The 20,288-nt window shown below is 45.3% G+C and overlaps 1 long non-coding RNA gene and 1 pseudogene across 4 annotated transcripts; one reads left to right on the top strand and one right to left on the bottom strand.

Moving 5' to 3' along the window:
- The first annotated feature begins 574 nt into the window (after window positions 1–574).
- On the top strand, window positions 575–12,467 carry LOC119307909 (annotated as a pseudogene).
- Window positions 12,468–15,848: 3,381 nt separating this feature from the next.
- LOC119307907 lies at window positions 15,849–18,618 on the bottom strand. Of its 4 annotated transcripts, none has more exons than XR_005149619.1 (5): window positions 18,177–18,618; window positions 17,997–18,091; window positions 17,429–17,469; window positions 17,199–17,333; window positions 15,849–16,899 (listed from the first exon to the last, which is right to left on the bottom strand). It is a non-coding gene; the product is annotated as an uncharacterized LOC119307907 (long non-coding RNA). The 4 variants fall into 4 exon arrangements; XR_005149620.1 differs by lacking the exon at window positions 17,429–17,469 and having other exon boundaries at window positions 15,849–16,644; window positions 16,744–16,899; window positions 18,177–18,603; XR_005149621.1 differs by lacking the exon at window positions 17,429–17,469 and having other exon boundaries at window positions 15,849–16,192; window positions 16,744–16,899; window positions 18,177–18,600.
- Window positions 18,619–20,288: the final 1,670 nt, after the last annotated feature.

Here is a 20,288-nt window from a genome sequence, read left to right as displayed (position 1 = left end):
GGTTGGTGTCAGGTTCGCATGGGCCATCCAACTGCCTAAATATCGTCCATATTTGTGTGAATTATGTCCGTATTTGTGTTCTATCCATTTCAAATGAGGGCAATTTAGGTGACGGGCACGCCCTGATGTGTCCGTGGATATTCGATGCCGTTCATTTGGTGATCCCCGTTGGAGTTGCCCTTGCACTTCGGATCTGGTGCATCGGATCGTCAGTTTTGTAGGCTAGCCATTACGTCCATAGAGATTGTTTTGTGTACTATACTAGCTAGGCAGTAGCCTTGTGTGTATTAGGTCTCTGTACTGGCGACGGCCAACTAATTCCGTTGGTCGGAGCACTGGAGCTGGTAAGGTAGCTAGAGGTTCGCTGTTACCCATTAGCTGGAACGGCGCGCGTGTGCACCCAACCGAGGTCCGCCACGCAAATCGTCACCGGTTCGGTAGTCGATGACAATCGGACGGCTAGCCGAGCTGCGATATCTACTTGGGACCTCACCGCACTGGCCGAGATGAATGCCGGCGGGCGCACGCTGTGGCCGGGCTTTAAGCCTTTAATAAGCGCACACGGACACAGCCTTTGCCACACACCCATAAGCTGAGCTCCCATTATTCTCACCTGCCGATCGCTATCCATCGCTCTCTCGCCTCGCGACCATCACTCGCGTCATCCTACGTGCGCTAGAGCTAGCTCGATGGCCAGACCAGCGCCGTCGCCGCTGCTCCTGTTGGTCGTGCTGGCCGGCGCGCTGGCCGGCGGAGGCGAGGCGGCGCTGCTGAAGGCGCACTTCTATAGGCCCAGCTGCCCCGCGGCGGAGGCGGTGGTGCGCGACATCGTGCTGGCCCGCGTCGCCGCCGACCCCGCCGCGCTGCCCGCGAGGCTGCTCCGCCTCTTCTTCCACGACTGTTTCGTCAGGGTACGTACGTACGCCACAACCGGTAGCGTTCGCGCATGGTTGACGGACGCCGTGCTGATTCGTGTACGTAGGGGTGCGACGCGTCGCTGCTGATCGACTCGACGGCGGGCAACACCGCGGAGAAGGACGCCGGGCCGAACGGGTCGCTGGGCGGCTTCGACATCATCGACACCGCCAAGGCCGTGCTGGAGGCCGTCTGCCCCGGCGTCGTCTCCTGCGCCGACATCGTCGCGCTCGCTGCAAGGGACGCCATCTCCTTCCAGGTCGGCCAGTCGATCGTGCTTGCACCAGTCAATTAAAGTAGTACTAATACAATGTATGCATGCATGTACGGCTGATTAACAAAATGGAATATGCAAGAGTTGACGCGCGTGCGCGTGTAAGACAATAAGTTTTGGAAACCAGCACAACCCTTTAGGGGTGACTTATCTCATTATATATAATGGTTGTGTTACAATACGTACATAGGTACAGAAGTTATACATAGTCTAACACCCTCCCTCAATCTTAGTCACTTTCTAAAGAACTGAGAAGGGTAAGATTGCGCCTACAAGCCTCAAACTGTGGCAGTGGTAAAGGCTTAGTGAAGATGTCTGCAAGTTGATCCTTAGACGAGATAAACTTGATCTGGAGTTGCTTCTGTGATACACGTTCCCGTACAAAGTGATAGTCAACTTCAATGTGTTTCGTTCGGGCATGAAATACTGAATTTGCAGAAAGGTATGTAGCACCGATGTTATCACACCAAAGAATAGGAGGCTGTGGTTGAGACAAACCCAACTCCTGAAGCAAAGACTGCACCCAAATAATCTCTGCAGTAGCATTAGCCACAGCCTTGTACTCAGCTTCAGTACTGCTACGTGACACAGTAGCCTGTTTCCGAGCACTCCAGGCGATCAAATTAGAGCCAAAGAATACTGCATAACCCCCCGTGGATCGCCTGTCATCTGGGCTACCAGCCCAATCTGCATCAGAGAAGGCCGAAAGGACCCGAGAGGAAGTCGGCCGAATATGCATACCAAAAGTCAGAGTGAACTGAACATAACGAAGAATGCGTTTAACAGCAGCCCAATGAGTATCTCTGGAAGCCTGAAGATACTGACAAACCCTGTTAACAGCATAAGAGATATCTGGTCTCGTGATCGTCAAGTACTGAAGTCCACCAACAATGCTTCTGTACTCTGTGGCATCCGCAGGAGACAAAAGCTCACCATCAACAACTGTTACTTGTCGGTAGACGACATGGGTGTGATGGTCGGTTTGCACTTCAGCATGCCGGCTTTTTGTAACAACTCCAAGGAGTACTTCTTCTGCGTAAGGACAAGACCAGTAGCACGAGAAGTGACCTCAACTCCAAGAAAGTAGTGAAGCTTCCCAAGATCTTTGACCGCAAAATCAGCACCAAGAGAGCAGACAAGAGCATCAGCAGCATACTGAGAAGAGCTGACAAGGATAATATCATCGACATATACCAAAAGATACATAGTGACTTCTGGCTTCTGTAGAAGAAATAATGAAGTGTCAGCAGTGGACGGCACAAACCCATGAGCACGAAGGGCAGAGGCAAGGCGGGCATGCCAGGCACGAGGAGCTTGCTTCAAACCATATAGTGCTTTGGAAAGACGACAGATATAGTCAGGACGATCAGGATCAGAGAAACCAGGCGGCTGTTTCATATAAACCTCTTCCTCCAAAAATCCATGTAGAAAGGCATTCTGCACATCAAGTTGACGAAGTGACCAACCACGAGAAACAGCAATGGAGAGAAGAAGCCGAATAGTGGTAGGCTTGACGACAGGACTGAAGGTGTCCTCATAGTCAAGACCATGACGCTGCCGAAAACCGCGAGCAACAAGTCGCGCTTTGTAACGCTCAATAGATTCATCCGAATGCTTCTTCACTTTGAATACCCATTTTGAGTCAATAACATTTACCCGTGGTGGTGGAGGAACGAGAGTCCATGTCTTGTTACGAAGAAGAGCATGAAACTCCTGCTCCATAGCCTCTCGCCAATGTGGAATGCGCAGGGCAGCCTGATATGAGCGAGGCTCAGAAGATGGATCCGCAACAGCAGCAGCCAAACAAGCAGCCAACCAAGCAACCGTACCATCCGTACGTTCCTTAGGTTTGAAAATGTCACTGCGACTGCGTGTATGTGGTCGAGACACAGGAACCACCGAGGTCGACGGAGCAGCCTGCAACGGGCTCGAGGACGGCGACGTTGATGAGTCAGCCGGTGACGAGGAGCCAGGCACGGTAGCCTCGGACTCAGTCGGCGAAGAAGGCCAGCCCACCGGCGAAACCGGCAGAGCAGACGAAGCAGCTGGCGACTCCGGCATCCCAGACCGGGCCGATGGCGAGCTCGGCATAGTGGGCCGTGGCGCGGCCGGTGTCGCGGGCCGATCCGCTGATGAAGGCGACGTGAGGACCCGAGCCACGGGCGAAGACGGCGTGACGGGCCGAGCCACGGGCGACTCGGCGGCCGCTGGTGAAAAAGGCCGAGCCGCTGGGGACTCGGCGATCACTGGCGTAGCAGACCGAGCAGTGGAGATGCTCGGCGCGACGGGCTCGTCGGGTGACCATGCATGGGCACGCGAATCGATGCCATGCAACATAGGGCGATCGACGTGCCCACCAGAAGACGACGATGATGATGGTGAATCCTCCAACAGCTCCAAACGAGCTCCACGTCCGGTTCCTGCACCATGGTTAGGTAACAGCAAAGGAGAGTATGCAACATCATCAAATTGGTCAGAAGCAACAGAGGATGAATGCAGGGATGGTGGTTCGACAGTGGAAACAGGAAGGTTGGCAAAGGGAAAAACATGCTCATCAAACACGACGTCCCGAGATATATAGACACGATTAGTGGGAACATGAAGACATTTGTAACCTTTATGAAGAGAGCTATAGCCAAGGAAAACACACTTCTTAGAACGAAACTCAAGCTTGCGCTTGTTATATGGACGAAGATGCGGCCAGCAAGCACACCCAAATACATTGAGAAAGGTATAATCAGGTTGTTCATTAAGGAGAACCTCAATGGGAGTCTTCATGTTTAAAACACGAGTAGGAGTACGGTTGATGAGAAAGCATGCAGTGGTGAAAGCATCACTCCAAAACCGAAACGGAACAGATGCATGGGCCAAAAGAGTAAGACCAGCTTCAACAATATGACGATGCTTACGTTCGACTGAACCATTCTGCTGATGTGTATGTGGACATGCTAAACGATGAGCTATCCCAAGCGACTGAAAGAAGGAGTTGAGGTTGCGATACTTGCCCCCCCAGTCCGACTGGACATTAACAATTTTGTGCTTGAGAAGACGTTCGACATGTTTTTGAAACTGAACAAAAATATCAAACACATCAGATTTGCGTTTAATAAGGTAAAGCCAGGTAAAGCGACTATAAGCATCAACGAAACTGATATAGTAATGATGACCACTGACAGAAGTCTGAGCAGGACCCCATACATCTGAAAACACAAGTTCTAACGGATGTTTCACCTCACGACTGGACTCCGAAAAAGGAAGTTGATGACTCTTCCCCTGCTGACAAGCATCACACACTGCTACATCTTTATTACTAGACAAACTAGGAAGCTCATGACGACGCAAAATATGACGGACAATAGGTGTGGCCGGGTGACCAAGACGAGCATGCCACTGTGACGGAGAGACCCGAACTCCACTGAAAACGCGAGCGACGCCAGGATGCTCCAGACGGTAGAGGCCCTGGCACAACCGCCCACTAAGAAGAATGTCCCTCGTGCCCCGATCCTTAATAAAAAGATCAAAAGGGTGAAATTCACAAAGCACATTATTATCACGTGTGAGTTTAAGAACTGAAAGAAGATTGCGGGTCACAGATGGAACGCGAAGAACATTGCGAAGCCGAAGACTCCTATTGGCATGTCTAGTGAGAAGAGATGCTTGACCAATATGAGAGATGTGCATACCTGCTCCATTGGCGGTGTGGATCTTGTCGGAGCCATGATAGGGTTCACGAGTGTGAAGCTTCCCCATCTCGCTGGTCAGATGCTTTGTCGCCCCAGAGTCCATGTACCAGTGTGGATCGATGGAGTAGGACTGAGTGTGTCCCTGGTGCTTCTGCGGCGCGGGACGATCAGCCATGGCGACCTGACGGGCATTGTTGCGTGTATCTTTGCCGTCATTGCCAAGACCAAGGAAGCTTTGCTGGAAGCGCTTATGACACTTGGAGGCCCAGTGCCCATCGCGGCCACAAAGCTGACACACACGTGGACCGCCAGCCCCCGGTAAGGTCGCAGTAGGTGGGGGGGCCGAGGCGGGCGACGGTGGCAGCCCCAAGGGAGACCGGGGTGATGAAGAAGAGCGGCCACCCTTGGTGGCGACGTTGGCCGAGAGAGAGCCAGTGCCCCTGGTGCGGCGAGTCTCGACCCGTTGCTCAGTGAGAAGAAGCCGAGAGAAAACCTCGTGTGCCAACATGGGTGTCGAGTTACCCCGCTCGTTGATGATCTCGACTAAGGCATCATACTCCTCATCAAGACCATTGACAATAAACGAGTTGAACTCGGAGTCGGTGAGGGGCTGTCCAATGGAGGCCAATGTGTCGGCAAGGCCCTTGACCTTGTTGTAGAACTCAGTGGCCGTGGAGTCAAGCTTCTGACACTCTCCAAGCTGACGACGGAGTGCAGAGACACGAGCCTGGGACTGCGCTGCAAAGGTGCGCTCAAGGATGGTCCAGGCCTCATGAGACGTCTTCGCGAAGACAACAATGCCGGCAACTGCCGGCGAGAGCGACCCCTGGATGGAGGAGAGGTTCGCCTGGTCCTGCCCCGTCCAGACGCGATGGGCCGGATTGTAGACCGGACCGTGCACGCTGTCTACCAGCGCGGGTGGGCAGGGAAGCGATCCGTCGACGTAGCCTAGCAGGTAGTGACTCCCCAAGAGCGGGAGAACCTGCGCACGCCAGAAGATGTAGTTGTCTGCGGAGAGCTTGATGGTGATGAGATGACCGAGGTGAAACGGCGGCGGCGAAGACGATCCCATCGAGGAGGCTACCTGGGGTGCAAACACCATGGAGGCAGCCGGAGGCACCGAAGCCGATGCGGGAGGAGGCGGGACCGCAGCCAGGGCGGGCGCCGCAAAGCTCGCGGCCGGTGCGGACGCCACAAGGCCCGCGGCCGGGGCGGACGCCGCCAACCCCGCCAGCGGGGCGGTGTGATCCGCTCGCGGCAGGAGCGGCGGGACGACGCCTGCGGAATCCGCAGCGAACGGCGACGCCGCGGTGTGGACCACGAGGTCACACCCGAGCGAGGGCGCGGGCGGCGTGGAGAAGACGGAGCCGATGCTCCTTGTCCCGATCGGAGCCGATGCTCCTTGTCCCGATCGAAGCCGGAACGGAGACGACATCGAGCGGGAGGTTGAGCAGAGCCGCAAGAGAGGCCGGGAGGAAGCCCGCAGCAGTGGAACCGGTGGTGGCGGCGCTCGACATGGCGGCGGCGCGATCGGTGGCGCGGCGGCGGCGGTGAAGGCGGCGGCGGCTGCGGCGGCGGTGCGGGTATTAGGGTTTAGAAGCGGAAGCGATCGTAACCTAGCGTGATACCATGTAAGACAATAAGTTTTGGGAACCAGCACAACCCTCTAGGGATGACCTATCTCATTATATATAATGGTTGTGTTACAATACGTACATAGATACAGAAGTTATACATAGTCTAACAGCGCTGCATGCATATGCAGTTCGGTCGTGACCTGTGGGACGTGCAGCTCGGGCGGCGCGACGGCGTGGTGTCGAGCGCGTCGGAGGCGCTGTCCAACATACCCTCGCCGTCGGATAACTTCCCACCCTCGAGGCCAAATTCGCCAGCAAGGGCCTCGACGTCAAGGACCTCGTCATTCTCTCGGGTACGTACATATCAAGTCGACATCGTTAAGTTTATCTTTGCGCGGAGCATCATTAAGTTTAACAAGAGTATATGCTTATATTTTGTACAGTTTTGATAAGTCTCAGTCGACTGAGACTTCGTTATGTCTCAGTTGATGTTATTTTTCTTTGATTTTGCATGAAGATTATAAAAGAAAAAAAATCAGTTTTTCTTTTTTCTTACATACTACATCACTTGACTGGGACTTGGTTAAGTCTTAGTCGACCGAGACCTAGCCACACCCTATTTTGTAAGGGGTAGTACAATCATATACATACGGCCTGGTCGATAACTGTCCACACAGAATCTCTTCATCGATACTACTCCCTCCGTCCGAAAAGACACATATTTTAGGACGGAGGAAGCAGTACAATTTTAGTACTTTCTCCGTCCCAAAATAAATAAAGTTGTACTAAACTAAAGACATTTATTTTTACTGACGGAGCAGCTTTGACTAGTTTTTGAAGAAATTCTTTTGAGGAGGGCTGGGATATATTTTGCCCCTTAAAATCGGTCCCCCCCCACCCCCTTTTTTCTTCTTATTTTTGGGCGGAGGGAAAACTACTCATTTACATTATCAACTGACATGTACGTAAGTGTTATTAAATTCATTTCAAAATGACAAGCCATCTATATCACAGTTTTTTTTGAAACTTATATCACAGTTTTTTTTAAAGACAATTGGTCGTTAGCTAAACCAAAAGAAAACTAGTGAATGTACTAATGATCACATGCGCCAAAAAATGGAGCCGTGTGCGCCGCACTGTCAGTATCTAAGACCGTTCTCTTTTATTATTATTAGACGAAAGAAACATAGTATTTTCCCCTAAAAAAAGAAACATAGTATTCGAGCGTTGTCAGAATCTAAGATCGTTCTCTTCTGTTATTATATGAGACGAAAGAGTATTCGAGCGAACGACGTGTTTAGTTACGCTCCGATGTCACATCTGAGGACACTGTTTCTGCGAAAAAAGGGGAAAAACAAGAGAGAGAGAAGGCCACACCGCACAGTCGCTACACCGGGGCGACGGTGACCTCCCGCTGATGGGCACGAGAGAGTGGCCACAGTGCACAGTGGCTACACCGGGGCGACGGCGACTGGCCGGCCGGCCGGTAGCCATTGCATGGACATGCATGAGTGACGATGCACCGATGGGTCGACGGCGGACCGGCGGGCACGGGTCCGCCTGTTTGTTGGCGAGTGCGCGCCCGCGTGGCGAGCATGCACGCCGCAATAGACGGTGCACATGCACGCATGTCGGTGGACGTTGGCCAGAGACCAGAGCCAAGTGTAGGTAAGTGGCTAGCGATCGAAAGGGACGGAGCAACCACCGGGTAAGTAGCCATTGCGTGCGTCCATGCATGTGACGACCGTGCCGGTCGATGCATGGTCGAGTCCGCCGGCCATTCATGGCCGCCCGTTGCCGATAAGCTAGGTAGCCAAAAGAAACGCAGCCCAAGGATAGCTGCCATACGGCCCTTTCGAGCTAAAAAATAAGACTAGTTACTAGTAATGTACTCCTATATACCCTTTTTAAAGGAGAAGGCTATCGCCTGACTTTAGATAAAACTAAGTAGGACAAAGCAAGTCATACAAGGTAATATGAACAGCTAACATACCTAGGATTAATTATATCAATGCACTTCCAAAAATCCTAAAAATAGGTTATATCATTCATCAATAATTAACAAACAGCTGACTTCTGGAAGAAGCCTATTTTGAGCCTTACTAAGAAATCTAAAAGGAAACAACAACAACAACAATATGCTTGCATGGCAATAATGCTCATGGTTGTCAGAAAATCCGTTTGTCATGGCCAAGTCAAAAGCAAACTCGATCTAAGTTTTGCCCTTTCCACTAAAAGGCCAGCACTGAGTTGTAATCCATGCATGCATGTGCCCTGCTCAATCAGGCAGCAAAACTAAGTGGGCAGTGTCTCATCGAGGAATTATCACTTGATCTATCTAGTACTACCACGTACTCCCTCTGTTTCTAAATATTTGTCTTTCTAGAGATTTCAATAAGTGACTACATACAAAGCAAAATGAGTGAATCTACACTCTAAAATATGTCTACATACATCCGTATGTTGAGTACATTTAAAATGCCTAGAAAGACAATTATTTCGGAACGGAGGGAGTACCATCTACCAAAGGAGGCGAGATGCATGTCATGCATGCGCGTGAATTAATGCAGCTGGCACAGCTACATGTGATGCACTTGACAGTACTTCTAGTTAGTGCATGCCTTAGTGGTGGTTACCATTAACTACCAACTACCAGCACTCCTAACCAACACCATATCAAATCCAAGCAGCTGTGGCGCAAGAGATTGGATTCTATTTGGCCATTGATATCTATCATTGGTTAAGGGCTTCATCTATGGCGTACAGTTCAGTGAAGTGTAGTCCCAACAAGAGTACACTGCTCCTAATTGATGTAGCGACGTAGTAGTCCCAATTGTGAAATGCCACAAAGTGAGCTGTTTGGACCATATAATAGATTGCACCACCTGAACAGCATGTGCTAGCTAGCGCACAATGGAAAAGAGTGGACCCATGCAAATACTACTTGAGTCAAGAAAGTCCATCATTGTTCTTCTTACTTGGCTAGAGGAATTTGGTGTTTCTAGCGGTTGGTTATGTAACTGGGAAAGATCAACCGGGTTGTTGTTTTGGGGATTGGTGGAGTTGTTTCACGTAGCATTTGCCGGTTAGGAGGGAGAGAGTCTAATAGGGGGAAAGAAGCGGTTGCATGCATGACAAAATATTCTCAAACCTCCCCATGAACAAGAGTTATATTCACTTTCATTGTGAATTTTTGGATGACTCGGTTATTTTCATTGTTTGTCAGACTTTTGGTGTTTGGCTGTGTGCATCTCCGTTGTGCAGAGGCCGGGTGTTACTCGTCATGTTTTGTATCTGCTCGATGCTACATTTGAGTTAATAAAAGCACCCTTTATCGAAAAAATTGTGAAGTTTTGGATGATTGATAGATATCTTTTGAATCAAAAATCATTTTTGATTATTTTATATATTTGAATTCGTAGCGAGAAGATCTTCACAACAAGATCAACCACGTATAGATTTGAACTAGTTTTAATCTTACTATTTCAATCGTACTTAAAATCAATTTCACAAATTTTATTGTTTCACTTGTATTCAAAACAAGTTATAATAAAATTATTGGTTCAAAAGTTTGAAACAAATCAATCAATGTGTGAAATGCACACGAAGAACTGACATCACTTATACTGTACATATCACTTAATCTTTTTTAAATAATCAAATATTATCTCTCAGAAGGGTTCATATCAGTTTCACATATTTGAACTTGAGTGAAATCATTTTTTTTAAATGAACAAAATTCATTTTTGTAATTAGTGAAATCAGTTTATTGAAAAGAGTGGAATATTTTTTTTGAAGACTGAAATCTGCTCTTTTTGAATGAGTCAAATTTGGTGTTTGAAATGAGTGAAATTAGTTATTTCAATTAAATTAATTTGCTTTTTAGGTTAGTGGAAGTGGGTTTTAATGTGTGAATCTGTTTTTTAGATGAGTGAAACTATTTTTTTTTCAAATGAATGAAATCAATTTTTTTCACTCATTTCAAAAATTGATTCTGGTATTCCAAATTATTTCATTATTTTAAAACTCTAATTTCACTTATTCAAGAACTCCAATTTCACTTATTTTTAGAACCCACCCATTTCAATGACTGAATCCACTTATTTCAAACTCTGATTTCTGTCAATTCAGAAAAATAATTCACTCAGTTCAAAAAACATGTTTCACTCATTTCAAAAAACTGGTTTCACTCATTTAAAGAAAATAAGTCCACACATTTCACTCATTTGAGAAAAACAGATTTCAATCATTTCAAATTAAATTAATTCTCACAATCATCGGCACGACACACTAAAATAAGCAGAGTCACACATTGAAATAGATTGAGTGAAATAAGTGTATTAAACCTTCGAAATTTAAACATGTTTAAAATATATCCAAGATGGGTCTTGTTGAAAAGGTTTTGACGCTACAAGTTCAAGTATATAATTTATTTATAATATCCAAGGAGGAATAAAAGAGATGGTTTGTTGTGTGAGAGAGAAGAGAGTGGGCTGTCATATTCATGCCATGCATGCATGTGAGGAGAGAGATCGAAGAAGAGATGAGGTGTGTGTGGGGCCTACGTAGATTTGATATAATCATTTGATACAGATGAGTGGGCTGGAATACATGCATATACTAAAGGGGTGCATGAATATCAAAGTGGATGGTTGGTTGATTTTTCACCATTTCGTAGCCCCGCCGTTAAAAACCTCTTTACGTTGGCTAGAGTCAAACTACGACAATTCGATGAACCAATTGTACTGCACACTTGTGAGTGTAAAGAATACACGAATAACACTATATAGAACACCTCCTCGCAAAAAAAAATGTAATCACCTAAAAAGTGTATGTACTGAATATAGTAAAATTTTACTCGAAAGTGTTCTTCAGCAGTAAAATGCAAGAAAATATTAAGAAAATTTAAAAAATAAAATTAAAAAAATCTGATTTTTTGCGACAAACTTTGTAGAATGTTTCACTTGCATCCAAAGTTTCATGGTGGAATGACATTCATGGAAGTCCAGACACAAAAAAAGAGATGTTCTCCAAAATATTTTCAAAAAACATTTTTAGACCATTGATTTTGTTTTATTTTAAGTAGGATTGCTTTTCTGTCATGAAACTTTCCACACAGCTGAAACACTCAACAATGTTTGTCACAACAAAAAAAAAATCAGATTTTTTGGATTTTGTTTACAATTTTTTGTTTACATTTCACTGTTCACGGAGAAACTGCATGTCTAATTTTTAGTGGCAAAACTCTTTAATTAACTCCTATATATGTTGCCATGCATGCAGGCGCGCACACCATCGGCGTCGGCCACTGCAACCTCTTCGGCAGCCGCCTCTTCAGCTCCACCACCACCGGTGTTGCCCCCGCCACCGACCCGACCCTCAACGCCGCCTACGCCACTCAGCTGCGCGCCGCGTGTGGGTCGCCCTCCAACAACGTCACCGCCGTGCCTATGGACCCCGGCAGCCCTGCCCGGTTCGACTCCCACTACTACGTCAACCTCAAGCTCGGCCGTGGCCTGTTCCGCTCCGACGCCGCACTGCTGCCGACCGCCGCGCCGCCGGCATGATCCACGCGCTGACCAAGGAAGGCTACTTCCTGCAGGAGTTCAAGAACGCCGTGCGCAAGATGGGCCGCGTCGGCGTGCTCACCGGCGGGCAAGGAGAGATCAGGAGAAACTGCAGGGCCGTCAACTCATGAACTGATTCATTGGTACATAACTACATATACGCTGTGATGTTGGTGGTAATTAGTTATGATTAGTTTGTTTGTGTTTATATCCTTGGTGTTGACATGAGGGGAGCCGTAATGAATGATCAGGCCGGCATCCTCAAAAAAAAAAAAAGAATAATCAGGCCGGCTATTGTCGAACACGAAGACTAGGCCGGCTATGGATTATTGGGTTGCATAATTTATTTATTTTTGTGGTTTCGAGTTGCATAATTTGTGGATGAGTTGAAAAGAGAAATGAGATTTTCCTTGGGTGGTTACGTATTTCAAGTAAATAAAGATATCATTTTCTGGCATTCATTTTTTCCAGATCTTATATTGTATCTAATGAACGCTCCGGCCATTCGATTGTTTTCCACAAAGGATGCATTTTTTTCAGAGGAAAACTTCCAATTTATTCTTTAATTGTTAAAGTAGTATAAAGAACATCAAAAGTAACAAAAATTATATTCAGGCCACCGAGCAACAATTACAAGCATTGGAGCGAACCAAAGATGCACTACCGTCATCGCCCCTCCCTCATCGGAGTTGAACAAACCTTGTTATAGTAGATTGTTGGGAAATCGTCGTACTAAGACCTCGTAGGACCAGCACACCGGAACAACAATTGTCTCCGATGATGAGAAGGGTAGATTGGAAGCATCCAACATGTAGACACATGAATGCACATGAACTAAGACAAGATCCAAGTGGATCCAACGAGGACAACCACTAACCGAACCCCGCGAGATCCGTCAGAGACACAACTTCACACGTCTTCCGACAATGCTAGACGCATCGCCGGGATAAGAGCTAGGCTAGAAGAACCTTATTCCACCTTCAGGGAACATACCGCCTTGTCTTCCAAAGTAGGACACAAACTGTAACTAAACTCGGGAAAAACACCTACACACGGAGATCTCCCACCGACAAAGGCCGGGACCCATCACACCTCCATGGCCCTAAAGAAACGGCAGGCGAAGGACGATCATCGGCGGCGCTGATGGGAGGCAGGGAACCCTAGTGCCTGCTGATGGTTTGCAAGACACGCAAGGTAGTGTACCACTTTCTATGTAAGCATCCCAAATAGTTATCATCTCAACGAAGAGCGGAAGAGAGTATTTGTGAGTAACATTTTTGTCACACACAAGTTGTCCCAGCTCTTACTGTTGGAAATATTGTATTATTGTATCTTCATGTTTATAATTAAGAGTTTATATTCTATGTTATAACTGCTATCATCATGGAATGTGCGATTCAGTGAAAAAATCATAAGCATGTGTGAAATAATAAACGGTAAAATATGATTCATAATCTCACCTCTAAGACTAGGGTCAAGTGTTGTTGGTGATCATGTTTTCCGGATCTTAGGACATCGTTAAGTTTAACTATAGTCCAAAAACAACTTTGAGAATATAACTTTAGATGAACAATCGTATTAAATCGACTCAAACTTATTAGCTATACTTGAACGAGAGACCATCTAGATTATAGGTTACTAAAAGAGGCATGCCTCTTTTATCAGTAATAATCTATAAATATTCGTAAAAATTAACAAAAAATTTATAAGAAATGTGTTATAAATTCCTCACCAACAATCTTTATAGTTTATCAAACCGAGCTATGGTGAATTTACTTCTACATTGCAGACTTTTGCTTTATATGCATGACATTCCAAACCATTTTTCAGATTTTTTTCCGTTAACTATGCTATGTTGATTGACCATTCATAAATTATTTTCATAGCCCGACAACCGCTCATATCCATCTTGCCCCACATATTACCGCTGTTCTTTTGTTTTGATATAAAGTCGAACTTCGGGAAGAGAGGAACCACAAGCTGTTACATTTATGGTATACTAGATGACCCGTTGCGCCAATGGCGCAAGGGACGAGAGCAAGGTAAGTACTGCTAGAGTGTGTATAAAAATATTCATGCATATATTGAGTGTACGTGTGATTGTCCTTGTGTAATACATTTTTTGCTACATTCTCAGTTATTTCTCTGAAAACGCTTGGAATGTATACTGGATTCATTTCTTATAGACATGCACCATATTGTTGCTCTTAGAACACATCATGTTAGCTCCTGAGCGAAAGATGGACGGCAAAAGGCAGGGCATGCCTTTTCCTCATTTTTATGTGTTGTAATCAGCACATTTGGTGTTCTTGTTGAGCAATTGATGCTTTAAATAGTGAAAAGGGCGAGGGCAAACTAAGCATTCAAACCATGTACGTTAGAATATTTAGATACCGATTAGATCATGAGAAAATAGGTATTTAGGTATGGAGTTGATACATAGTGTTATAAGAAAGACATGGGATCAATTTACATAGCTTATTTACATTGTGTTTATCCAGCAATCTACATAGGTAGAAATGCATCATATAGAGTAGTGATGAATATTAGGCATTTAACTCGTGATGAGTAGTGATGAATATTAGGTAGATTGATCGCTGCACGTGCCATCGGTATTGAAAATGACTTACATAGCATGGCCCGTTGCGCCTCTGACACAAAAAGCGAGAGCAAATCAAGGATTTAAATCATGCAAATAAGATTTGTTGTAAACTATAAATACTTTTTTTAAGCATAAAAAAATAGATACTTAGTAGCATGTTCATACATAGTGATATATATATATATATATATATATATATATATATATATATATATATATATATATATATATTACAGTATATGGTAGCATGATAGCCCAATTCAAACCTAGAACCAAATGCAAATACTTGCTTACCGTAAAAATTTAATGGATTAAACCATTGGTAGGTTCAAATAGAGATCTAAGTAGCTATACACATGAACGACACGATCAAATGTACTAAAGACATTGTAACATAGATAACCATTGCGTCAAATGGCACAAAAAATGATCCAAACCAAGAGTTATCTGCACAAAAAAATAGTATGACACGTCTAAGTCATACTCCATATTATATCTCAGAGTTATATGTTATTTACAAATCCAGTAAAAAATTCATAAATCTTGAAATTTCATATCACCGGCTTACAGTTCAAACCCAAAGGTGGGCATATTTGAATTCAAATCTGCAAAAGGGCAGTCAAATACTCCCGAAAACTCTTGGACATTTTCACATATAGTTATATTATATAAGTAGTAGCATCTGTCAAAAAATTTCAAGATATTTTTTGAGCACTGAAATTAATCCTGAGAATATTATGAGGGAGTAGAGGAGGAAGAGATATTCCAGCCATTTTCATTTATTTTATTTATTTATTTTTCTTTCAACCTCTTCCATTCCTACAGACCAATGGGTCCCTCCTATAAATCCACCAGTCAGGCTGGCAGTGCCAGCTCGCGGGGCACGCGCCCGCAACTCCCTACCCCTTCACATTTTAGTCCTATACTCCACTCCACTACCTGCCTCCTCAATCCATTTCCTCTTCCTGCTAGATCCCCTTAGGCCTCATTTGGTTGTTGGGGAGAAAAAATCCAGGGAAATAGGCCCCTAGGAGAGATCTTCCTGTGCATACGAAATCCTCCCACCACGGAGGGAAATGTTCCCACTACCCCATGTGCCCAAATGGCAACAAGGGTGGGAAGGAAACCCCTCAAATACAGCATACAGATATAACACAACAGATCAAAGATGGTAAAGAAAAGATCAAAGATAAAAATTTCACAAATAATTTTTCAAAAACAATAGACGCATACAAAAAACTTCAGAATTCATGTAAACTATAATTTCATCAAAAAAAATACAACTGATATCCATCACTTCACCAAGGTTCAAATATCCATCGCTTTGCATTTCATTGCAATCAAGCGTTGACCTAAACCGTTTTTCGTGTGCCAACATAAAAGCAATCAATACAATTGGCATTGATGCACCATTATTTAAGTTTGTTCACTACAGAAGGTTCTGAATTATCACATGTCCAAGGCATACACACTTTCGAATAGGATTGAGTTGCAAGGTGAAAATCACTAGTCCTATTCAGGTCTTTTCGCCACTCCGCATCGACATCAAGTACCACAACTCGATGTTCGTTGAACTACAAAAAAAAGTAAGAAAGTTAGCACCATGTATCCAACTGAGAATTGTAACAATTACATGAACACATGATGACTATAGCTTAGATTTTTAATAACAATCAGCAGAACTTGTTGAGAAAAAAGATAAGAGCCAAAATACTAACTTCTGTTTCAGGTTAGTGTCGTACATTTCAGTAATAATTACTAAATAACTTAAGACGGGAGAATGGAAGATGATAAGCAATATATCTTTATTGTGAAGCTTCCCGCCAATATATAATTCCAAAATTAGTAAAAATGGGGACAAAAAATGTATAATGGGAAAAGTAAGGACAAAACAAACATGGATTTTTTAGTGCGGAGAAGTAAAGGCCTCTATCTATAAAAGGACGTAAAGCAGCCAAACAAACAATTGACAAACAATGTATTCTCCAGCAGTGTCGTAAGTGTAAATGAATGCATAGCAGAACTTCTGCAACAAATATAAAAAAATGTTATTGTTCTTCAGAAGAAGACCCTATCCAACAGTAAGCATCACTTCTAAAAATAGTGTACTAAGGAAGATTCAAACCTGGAGCTAGCACAAGCACGATGTAAGTACCAAATTACTAATAGATATATGGCACGTGCCCACACTCCACTGCTGTTACAAGTTACTTCCCTGATGAGTGAATCTGTAACTAGCTAGTTGATACTTGGCAGTACTTTCTCTTGCTTAAGCAAGACCCTGCAGTTATTTGCAAGAAAGGAAAATTAACATCGGTGTAAAACTTTTGCTGTTACTAATTGGCACTTGGCAAGCTGGCAGTACTATATCCATGCGTTGTGTTTCTTGCTTAATCAAGGTCTATGAGTCAATGCCGTCTAACTAGACAGCCAGAAGGAATAATATCACCAACCAGGCAACCACATCTCTTGCTGACTAGTCAATCAATTTATACCAACAGATAAATTTAAGCTTCTTCACATCACATCTTATGATTGTGTGACAAACTAAGAAGGCATCCAGGGATGACTTTCACATACCTTTCTTCATTAGGTGAAATCTTTTCAATGACCAAAGAACCAAAAGGCACTTAGCCACTGAACACAACGCCGCCGCCACCGCCTAGCGTTTTCGGATAAAGCAAATCATTTGCTAATGCCAGAGGCTCAGAGCACCTGCATTTGGCACACAATCGAATACTTGTCAGTTCAGGACACAAAAGTTTGCGTGAAAATGCACGAAAACACAGACTGTAGGAAAGGCAACACACATCTGCACCACGGAAACACAAAAACAACACCTAGCCAGCCTCTGGAATAAGAAAACGCAAGACGTGTGTTAGTGTTGTGATGAATATATGATCCGAGAAAAATATGAGCCAACATGTACCGGAATGCAAATTATAGGCAATTATATACGGATCATTATATGAATTTAATCTTTCTAAAATGCTACTAGTTGCGGAGCTCTTTGTGTGCATGTAAGTGAAATGCATGATTATAGTGTATTAATTATGATACAACCATGCATTATGATACTATCTGATAATTGTCCATACCATCATGCTCCTAATGAATTGATCTTACACTAGGTCTCCAATATTTTTGCCTACTAGTCTATTAACTGTGATTTGATTAGATGTCAACTGCTGCTGAACCGATCAACGGTTGCTCCAATCATCTCTGAAATAAGTACACTCTGACATTGGCACCGCTTGTGCATTGGTGCCCTTGTATGAATTAGTTGCCTTGATTAGTATAGTAATTTACTCCGACTTACGATTTTTCCCCTTTCAGAAAGGAACAACACAGGAATAAATGAGATGGATTCTTACTAACCAATGAAGTAAATTTTGTCTACGCCATGTGAAATTATTTAGAAGAGAAGGCTCGGGTTCTTGGATCTGGACCAGCAAGTTCTGGCATCAGTTTCCCTAAAAAAAGTTCAGCCATCAGTGCATGGACGGTGAGTGGATGGACGGGAGAAAAAAAATGAGGTGGAAGAGGAGGGGGGCTAACCTTGGTCGAAGTAGGTGGAAATTGACCGCGGAACCGCCGCCGTTGCCGTCACCGGAGGGGACAGGAACTTCGAGGAGGAGGGGAGATCTGGGGAAGGAGGAGCGCGACGACCACAGACGTTGCGGTCGCTGGTGGACGGAGCATGGAGGCGGAGCACCGGAGGGAGGGGGCGGTCCGTCTCTCCGGTCGCTGCCGGGGAAACTCGGAGGAGGAGGACTGGATCTTGGCCGTCGCCGGCTCACCGCCTTTCGGTCGCTGCGCTCTCGGTCTCGCTCAAGCCGTGGCTTCTCTCCCCGACCCCTAGAGGCGTGGAACGTTTCCCCGGGGAAACGACGCGGGTAGGGCAGGGATGCCCCCCAACGAATCCGTCCAAACGTCGCGCTCGATTTCCCCGGCTTGATCTGGCCCGTGCTTTTACCGCCCGGGGAATAAGCGGGGTTCCCTTCGGGATCCCATGCAACCAAACGAGGCCTTACTGGTCGGGCTTGCTGGGGACGCCGCCGCTCGCCGCAGCAACTCCAGCCATAGGAACCGGCGGGATCCACCAGCCCTCGGTCCGGCTTGACGTCCACGCCCCAGGGTCCAACATGCAGGTCTGCTGGACGCCGCCGTGAATCGCCTCATTTTTCCAGTGAGTCCTTGATGCTAGGTAGTTTCCCTAATTCTGTTCAGCTCCGGCCGTCGTTCTGATGCGATTCCTGGACACCGAGCATGCAGCAAACTTATGGACCGAGGTCGCCTTCCTCTGTTCCGTTAGCCGCCGTTGCGACGCCGCCGCGGTCGTCATCCTCCCCGAGCAACTGTAGGGACCGTGACGGGCTCCGCGTCTCCTCTGGACCAAGGATTTGAAGCCACGGGTCTCTCCTACTTCCTCGACGTTGACTGCCATTGCTAACGTCCTGAATTCGCTGTCGTCCGTCCCGTGTCTTCCGGCCTCGCCACGAACAGCAAGGTGAGAAGCCACCCCTGCCTTCTCGTGCTTTCTTTTCTTTGTCAACATTGTTGTTTCTCATTCTTGCCGTCGCTGGAGATGGTTGTAGCGCTGCCTCCTGAGACCATTTTGGTCCGGACCAATATGATTAGGCCAGGAGATTGTTGTTGCTCGCTTTTGCTGCGTACTGCTGCTTGCCGCTGCTACTTCTGATGTTTGCTGTTGTTGTTTGTTGGCTGCTCGCTATTGCTCTGCTTGCTGCTGCTCGTGGGCTGCCTGTACTGGAGAGAAAAGAGAGCCTTTTGTTATAGAGAGTACTATATTATGTTTAACTCTACTGTTCATCAAACCAGCAATCAATCCATCAGTTTGCTTGTGTGCTTGTCTAGCTAGCTTGCACACACGTAGCTTTCCTGGGTGATTTAATCTACCAAGTTCAGAAATCAACATATTAGGCTAAGTCAAGTTGTGGCTGAGTACACTCTAATATTTGATTTATCAAGAAAATCACAGAAAAATGCTGACCTGCTGAATTTGTAAAATCCATAAAATAAATATAATCATTCCAGTTCTGTTTGGAGTAGTACTGCTATAGAGTTGGGATGGTTTAACTTGTACTGTAGCCATAGGAGTGAACATATTCAGTATTGCTGTTTAGAAATAAAAGATGATGTACTCTAAACAAATACATGTATTTAAATATTTAAAAGCATATTTAACTTGTACTGGTGAATAAGTGCTTTAAGCTCATCCAACTTAGTTTTGGAAATGAACAAATCCCTCAAAACATATTTTAATACATCATATTTATGCAGACATATCCAATTCAACTTTCTGGTACGCAATAGCTAAAATATAGGAATTGCTAGTACAACATCCATATATGCAGTATATCAAAAAGCATGGCTAGAGTTCTTTTGTTATTAAAATACCCCCTCTTGTGAGTTTAATAGCAGTTTAGGATAAAATCCTGGACCGCTACACCAGTCACTAAAGTTGAGCGTTGGATGGCTTCAAAGATCGAGCTGATAGTCGTTGGATGGCTTCAAAGATCGAGCTGATAGTGATAAACTGATGACGCACACAGTCAGCTCCCTCATCAGGACAAAGCTTACACGTATTCTGGGTCCATTGTGCTGATCAGAAAGGCAAAAGAAATTGAAACCCACCCTATTAGACTT

Source organism: Triticum dicoccoides, chromosome 5B (assembly GCF_002162155.2).
Source record: "Triticum dicoccoides isolate Atlit2015 ecotype Zavitan chromosome 5B, WEW_v2.0, whole genome shotgun sequence".
NCBI lineage: Eukaryota > Viridiplantae > Streptophyta > Magnoliopsida > Poales > Poaceae > Triticum > Triticum dicoccoides.
The sequence above is the reverse complement of the archived record's forward strand: the minus strand, read 5'-3'. Positions and strand labels throughout refer to the sequence as shown.